The following is an 8,006-nucleotide window of genomic DNA, read 5'->3' as shown; positions in this document are numbered from 1 at the left end:
ATGGCCATGGTGGGATAGACAAGGTTGCTTCTTCGTGGACCCTTCGTGGGTGGAGCCCTCCATGGACTCGCGCAGCCGTTACCCTTTGTGGGTTGAAGTCTCCATCAACGTGGATGTACGATAGCACCACCTATCGGAACCACGACAAAAACATCTGTGTCTCCAATTGAGTTTGAATCCTCCGATCCCTTCCCTCTACATTCTTGCAAGTTGCATGCTTTAATTTCCGCTGCTCATATACTCTTTGCATGCTTGCTTGTTATGTATCGTGAGTGTTAAACTTGTGCCTAAACTCCACTTAAACTTAAAGAAGTTAAAAACTGCTACTTTTGGTACTTAGTGTCTAATCACCCCCCCTCTAGACACCTCTTCTCGATCCCTTTCATCTACTCTTGTAATACTCATATAATCAAGATCAATCAAGCAGGAAGTAGGGTATTACCTCCATCGAGAGGGCCCGAACTTGGGTAAACATTGTGTCCCCGGCCTCCTATTACCATTAGCCTTAGACGCATAGTTCGGGACCCCCTACTCGAGATCCGCCGGTTTTGACACCGATAGTAATGTCGGTGAGAAATACATACTCCCCCAAGCTTAGGCTTTTGGCCTAAGTTGGTCTATGCCCATGGATCGAAGCTACCCTCTCCGGTGTACTGAGGAGGGTCCTCGGGGTGCCACTAGTTAGCAAGCTCCTCCGGACCCCACTGATAAACAGACTCTCGATATGGGTCAAGTGGTGGCTCAGGCTGAAGCTCTGGGACTTGTGTCAGCTCCCAGTATGCTTAAATGTCCTCAGGCAGGATAAGGTACGTGCCTGAAAGTATGTTAAACAAAGAGGATGCAGGCAAGATAATAGTCTCACACTTAGTTTTAGCGGATATCAAGTTATACTTAAGTATATTCTTCTTATTTTTAACAATAAAGTCATGTGCACCATACTCTTATAGTCTAGAAAAATAGTGGGCAACAACTTTTCCTCTTTCTCATGATGCCTAATAGGTATCTCAAAGTGTTTAGCAAGGCGTGAAGCAAAGATACCTTCGAAGATGGGGCCCTTTGTATGGTTCAGACTTAACCATTTAGCAACAATAGCGTCTAAACTGAAGGTTGTATCACGTAATAAAGCATGCCGCAAAATAGCAAGGTCAGGAGCACTAAGGTTCCCACTGTTCCCGCGACCAATTAAGCATCTACTAGCAAATATTGCAAAGTAATGTAGAACAGGAAAATGTATACTAGTAGTCCTTGCATCTGAAACTTTTCTCGTTTCCCCTACAACAGTTCTATCAATAAATCCATCCACATTACTAGGATGTGGTTCCTCGATGCTGCCCACAAAGGGCAACTTGCAAACCAAACAAAAATCATAGAGTGACATCTCCTTAAACTCATCATATAAATAAAACTCCACTGAAGGTGGTGATTTCCTAACATGGAAATAAAAGTTTTGAATGAAAATATTAGTGATTAGGATATACTGTTCACACTGTTCACGGAGGAAGTCGATGAGGCCTGCATTTTCAGCCAAATAATAAAAGCCGTCGTGAATTCCGGCAGCTTTCAAGAATGCATCACAAGGCCATTCGCATTGCCAAACCTCCGCAGTGTGAGGAAGATTGTACTTGTGCTTTTTATTCTCTTCATTCTGCTTATCCTTCGAGCTTCGGCTCAAGGAGCCCCTCAACAATCTCTTCATCATTTTCTTTCTCTGAATTTTTTTTTGAAATTTTTAGTGAGTCAAAATGAAAGTAAACCAAACTCAACAAGATTGATAGCAACTTCTCCCACAAGTGCCTAGAGGCTATATCATGCATTAAAACTACTTTGGACCATGTAAATTTGACATGCAAGCTCAAGAACAGGGTCACCTTAGCAGCAAAAAATTGCAATAAATAAAGCACTAGAACAAAAACTAATTGGACCATTGGAGGAGTCACATACTAAAGAACAATCCCCCAAAGCAGTTTTGTGAATGGAGCTTTGAGCAAGGAGATCGAAAATGGCAGCAAAACGAGCTAGAACACGGGTTTGAGCTACGGGATGATTTTTTCTGGAGGAAGACAAAGTGTGTGGGTGTTGGAATAAGTGGAGGGGGCCACGTGGGATCCACGAGGTAGGGGGCATGTCCCAGGGGGGTGGGCACGCCCTGTGCCCTCGTGGCCAAATGGTGGGTCCCCCTGGTGTGTTCTAAGTGCCAGAAATTCTTAAATATTTGGCAAAAAATCATACTCCGTTTTCAGGGCATTTGGAGAACTTTTATTTTCGGGGTATTTTTTTATTCTATGGATAATTCAGAAAACAGACAAAAATACTATTTTTGCTTTATTTGTTCTAAATAATAGAAAGTAAAAGAAGGGTGCAGAAGGTTTTGCTTCCTAACTTCATCCATAACATGCTCATCAAAAGGAATCCACTAATAAGGTTGATCAAGTCTTGTTAACAAACTTCTTCCGAGTAACATGAAACCGGAGAATTTTTGAATAGCACTAGGTTACCTCAACGGGGATATGCATGTCCCTAACAATAAGAATATAATATTTCTTTTTGACAGTAGGAAGAGGGAATTCAAAACCTCCAATAGTAATCGTAGAAATTTTTCCAATAGAATTAGTACTATGAACTTGAGGTTGTTTCTTCGTAAAGTGTACAATATGCTCATTACCATTAACATGAAAAGTAACATTGCCTTTGTTGCAATCAATAACAGCCCCTGTAGTATTTAGAAAAGGTCTACCAAGAATGATCGCCATATTGTCGTCCTCGGGAATATCAAGAATAACAAAGTCTGTTAAAATAGTAACGTTTGCAACCCCAACAGGCACATCCTCACAAATACCAATGGGTATAGTGGTTGATTTATCAACCATTTGCAAAGAGATTTCAGTAGGTTTCAACTTATTCAAATCAAGTCTATGATATAAAGAGAGAGACATAACACTAACACCGGCTCCAAGATCACATAAAGCAGTTTTAACATAGTTTCTTTTAATGGAGCATGGTATAGTTGGTACTCCTCGATCTCCAAGTTTCTTTGGTATTCCACCCTTAAATGTATAATTAGCAAGCATGGTGGAAATTTCAGCTCCCGGTATCTTTCTTTTATTTGTAACAATATCTTTCATATACTTAGCATAAGGATTCATTTTAAGCACATCAGTCAAACGCATACGCGAGAAGATAGGTCTAATCATTTCAGCAAAGTGCTCAAAATCCTCATCATCCTTTTACTTGGATGGCTTAGGAGGAAAAGGTATGGGTTTCTGAACCCATGGTTCTCTTTCTTTATCGTGCTTCCTAGCAATGAAGTCTCTCTTATCATAACGTTGATTCTTTGATTGTGGGTTATCAAGATCAACTGCGGGTTCAATCTCTACCTCATTATTATTGCTGGGTTGAGCATCAACATGAGCATCATCATTAACATTATCACTAGGTTCATGTTCATTAGCAGATTGTGTTTCAGCATCAGAAGAAATATCATTGGGATTCTCAGGTGTGTCAATAACAGATTCACTAGAAGCATGCAAAGTCCTATCATTTTTCTTCTTCTTCTTCTTGAAAGGACTAGGTGCATCAATATTAGTTCTCTGAGAATCTTGCTCAACTCTCTTGGGGTGGCCCTAGGATACAGAGGTTCCTAGGTCATTCTACCACCTCTAGTTATGACTCTAACAACATTATCATTATTTTTATTATTTAATCATTTAGCAAATCATCCTATGCTTTAAGTACTTGTTCTACTTGAGTGGTAACCATGGATGCATGTTTACTAATAAGCTTAAGGTCACTTTTAACTCTAGACATATAATCACTCAAGTGTTCAACCATATAAGCATTGCATTTGAATTGTCTACCAACAAAAGCATTAAAGTTTTCTTGTTTAACAATAAAATTATCAAACTCATCCAAGCATTGACTAGCAGACTTATTATGAGGAATATCACCTTCAGCAAATCTATAGAGAGAATTTACCTTTACTACCTGTGTCGGGTTATCAAGACCATGTATTTCTTCAATAGGTGGTAAATTCTTAATATCTTCAGCTTTAATACCTTTTTCTTTCATAGATTTCTTTGCCTCTTGCATATCTTCAGGACTGAGAAATAGAATACCCCTTTTCTTCAGAGTTGGCTTAGGAGTTGGTTCAAGAAGTGTCCAATCATTATCATTACTCAAAATATTATTCAATAGCAATTCAGCTTGCTCAACAGTTCTTTCCCTAAAAACGCAACCAACACAACTATCCAGGTGGTCTCTGGAAGCATCGATTAGTCCATTTGCAGGATCGAAAGTATGTCTAGAGGGGGGGGGGTGATTAGACTACTAGACCAAATACAAATCTAGCCTTTTCCCAATTTTAGTTCTTGGCAGATTTTAGCAACTTAGCATAAGTCAAGCAATCAACCTACACATGCAATTCTAAGAGTATAGCAGCAGAATGTAAAACAATTGCATATGAAGGTAAAGGGGAGGAGTTTGAGAAGGCAAACACAATTGGAGACACAAATGTTTTTGTCGTGGTTCCGATAGGTGGTGCTATCGTACATCCACGTTGATGGAGACTTCAACCCACGAAGGGTAACGACTGCGTGAGTCCACAGAGGCTCCACCCACGAAGGGTCCACAAAGAAGCAACCTTGTCTATCCCATCATGGTCGTCGCCAACGAAGGACTTGCCTCACTAGGGTAGATCTTCATGAAGTAGGCGATCTCCTTGCCCTTACAAACTCCTTGGTTCAACTCCACAATCTTGTCGGAGGCTCCCAAGTGACACTGAGCCAATCTAGGAGACACCACTCTCCAAGAAGTAACAAATGGTGTGTTGATGATGAACTCCCTACTCTTGTGCTTCGAATGATAGTCTCCCCAACACTCAACTCTCTCTCACAGGATTTGGATTTGGTGTAAAGAAGATTTGAGTGGAAAGCAACTTGGGGAAGGCTAGAGATCAAGATTCGTATGGTAGGAATGGAATATCTTGACCTCAACACAAGTGTAGGTGGTTCTCACTCAGAAAATGTATGTTGGAAGTGTAGGCATGTTCTGATGGCTCTCTCCATGAATGAAGAGTGGGTGGAGGGGTATATATAGCCTCCACACAAAATCTAACTGTTACACACAACTTACCAATCTCGGTGGGACCGAATCGTGAAACTCGGTCGGACCGATTTAGCAAATAATGTGACTGTTAGGATTTTCGGTGGGACCGACATGTCAACTCGGTGGGACCAATATGGTTAGGGTTAGGGAATAATGTAATCTCGGTGAGACCGATTAGATAAACTCGGTGGGACCGATTTTGCTAATAAGCTAACCAGAGAGTTGGTCAGGCAAACTCGGTGGGACCGATTCGCTCATCTCGGTGAGACTGAAACGTTACGAAAGGGTAACAGAGAGTTTGCATTGCAATCTCGGTGGGACTGATCGCTCATCTCGGTTGGACCGAAACGTTACGAAGGGAAACAAAGAGATTACAATCCCATCTCGGTGAGACCGAGATCCCTATCGGTGAGACTGATTTGATTAGGGTTTGTGGCAGTGGTATGACATCTGAACTCGGTGGTGCCGGATAGAAAGAATCGGTGGGGCCGAGTTTGACTTTTGGTTTGGGTCATATGTGGATGTGAGAAGGTAGTTGAGGGCTTTGGATCATATCACTAAGCACTTTGAGCAAGAAAGCCATTAAGCAACACCTCATCCCTCCTTATAGTATTGGCTTTTCCTATAGACTCAATGTGATCTTGGATCACTAAAATAGAAAATGTAGAGTCTTGAGCTTTGAGCTTGAGCCAATCCTTTTGTCCTTAGCATTTTGAGGGATCCACATTTCTCATCCATGCCATGCCAATCATTGAGCTTTCCTGAAATATTTATCTTGAAATAGCATTAGCTCAATGAGATATATGTTGTTAGGAATTACCAAAACCACCCAGGGATAGTTGCACTTTCAATCTCCCCCTTTTTGGTAATTGATGACAACATATAGATCAAAGCTTCGACAAATGATAATAAGATTGAAAAACATTGTCTCTTTAAGAAGTATGTGAAAAGTAAGAGCTCCCCCTAAATTTGTGCATTATTTAAAATTTGCTTTGGACTGCAAATGCATAATGAGTTAGGATCATGGGTTACCCTTCCATGTCACATACATCTTGGTGGAGCGCTCAAAATGATAATAATTAAACACATGCACTCATCACCAAGCAAAGTGAATGATCATATGAGGATATAATAGATAATATCATCCAACAAGCATTAATGTAGCATAGCATATGATCAAACACATGATCATCCAAGAAACTCACAAAATGCATAATGTATCAAGCAAACAAGCAAATAACGAAGTTCAACCACCAAAAACAAGAGAGAACAAAAGCAACACTCTCTCTCGAAGCCTATGATATATACATTTTTCTCCCCCTTTGGCAACAAGTTACCAAAAAGTTCACAAAAATGCATAGTGCTAAACGACTCTCGTGCTTGGTCTTCATGTGATGGTGTAGAGATGGCTCCAAGGACAAAAGCTTCTGTTGATGTAGCTGGAGCTGGTGGAGTGGGTGCTGGAGCTGGAGGCACTAAAGCTGTAGCCGGTGCAGATGATGTAGCTCTGGTGTCTGGAACAGGTACTGCAGCAGATCTCTATCCTCTAGGCACTCTAGCAAAATCATCTGTGGTAGACTTGCCCTTCTTCTCCTCCACATCCTCCTGAAGTTGCTCAACTGTAGTTTGGATCTCAGTAACTTTGACATCAAGAGCATAAAACTTCATCTCTATGATTCTCTCCAAACTCTCCTGGTTTTGAGTCAGGGTGGCCAATCCCTTCTCAATCCTCAAGGTGGAGGCAATCAAGTAGCCAAGCTGATCTTGCTTGCTCTTCAGGAAAATTTGAGATGCATCTTCAGCAGTTGGCATCTTAGCAGCTGTCTCAGCCCTTGCTTTCTCTTTCTTCTCTTGTGCTTGCACAGATGATGGTTCATTTTCATCCATCACAATGGTGTTGTCCTCAAAATTGGGGTAGATGGTCAGGTGCTCCTTGTCCAAAAGATATGTGACTGTGCCCATCTTGGAGTTTATGAGCTCCTGAATGTGTGGGGGCATATCCACAAGATCTCTTCTGATCAGCAGCAGTCCTTTTGATTGTTTCCATAATCAGACTCATGACTTTGAATTTCTAAGGCACATCAAATATATGCAGCAAGTTTATTGCATGGCCTCTGATCATCTTGTGATCACCTGACTTGGGCAGCAAAGTGTGTCTTAAGATCCAATTGATTGTAGGCAATCCTAACAACAGGTAATGTACAGATCCAAACTTATGTGTCTCTAGTGCAGCATCTGGGATCTCTCTGTACATGTGAGCCATAGAGTTGTGGTCTTTCTTCTTCTTGGCATAGACATCGAAGTCATCCTCATTCTCTTTTGGAGCATTTATCAACTCAGACCATTCCTCAACTGTGGATTTGTACCTAGTACCCTCAGACATCCAGACTATCTTCCCATCTGGGTAGAAGTGAGTTGTGGAGTAAAACTGCATGATGAGCTCATCATTCCAGTTGGTGAGCTTCTGGCCAACAAAGTCATGTACTCCACAAGCATTGAAGCTGTCATACACTCCTGGATAGTGCTCTTCATTCTTCCTGATGTACTCCCAGTCAACCCATCTCATGTCACATACTATGGGCTTCTTATCAAGCAAAACTGTCTCATAGAAATCTTGCCGTTCCTTAGTGTGGAACCTGTAGTCCACTGCAGTTCTTCTTCTGACAGCATAGGGATCAGTTTGTCTCCATAGTCTCAGTCCTGCATCCTTCCCGAGCTTCATATCCTCTGCAACTGGATGAGCATCATTATGATCAGGAATCTTGGGCTTCAACTTTCTTAAGACAAGTGAATCTTCATCTTCTTCATCGTCAGCAGCCTTAGGCACTGGGGCCTTGTTCTTCTCTTCAACTGGGATACTCCTGGTGTTCCTCTTAGGTGCAGACTTGGGCTTAGGAGCAGCAGCC

This window comes from Triticum aestivum, chromosome 1B (genome assembly GCF_018294505.1).
Source record: "Triticum aestivum cultivar Chinese Spring chromosome 1B, IWGSC CS RefSeq v2.1, whole genome shotgun sequence".
NCBI classification, from domain to species: Eukaryota; Viridiplantae; Streptophyta; class Magnoliopsida; order Poales; family Poaceae; genus Triticum; species Triticum aestivum.
This window is presented reverse-complemented; position numbering follows the sequence as displayed.